Consider the following 301-nt stretch of genomic DNA (forward strand, 5'->3'; position numbering starts at 1 on the left):
CCTGGGTCGGAGCCTCGGGCAGGGCATCCCTCCCCCGCCCCCCTACTCCCAGCACAGCTCCCCTGGTCAACCGGACAGCGCAGCCTTTCATTGCCCCCGCGGCATTAATCAGCGGGGAACACGGGTTTGGTTCAGGTTTGCCATGTATTTGTGGTGAGAACAACGAGCACAATGCTTTTACAGCGGGTGGGGAGCCACGGAGGTACACACGCGCAAGGTGGTTTGCCCGTTCGTCTGCACTGGCACCGCGCCGCGTCAGCTTCGCCTCTGCAAAACGCTGGTCTCCTTCCTCGTACCCATT

Source organism: Pygoscelis adeliae, unplaced genomic scaffold (assembly GCF_000699105.1).
Source record: "Pygoscelis adeliae isolate BGI_AS28 unplaced genomic scaffold, ASM69910v1 Scaffold21, whole genome shotgun sequence".
Taxonomy (NCBI): Eukaryota; Metazoa; Chordata; class Aves; order Sphenisciformes; family Spheniscidae; genus Pygoscelis; species Pygoscelis adeliae.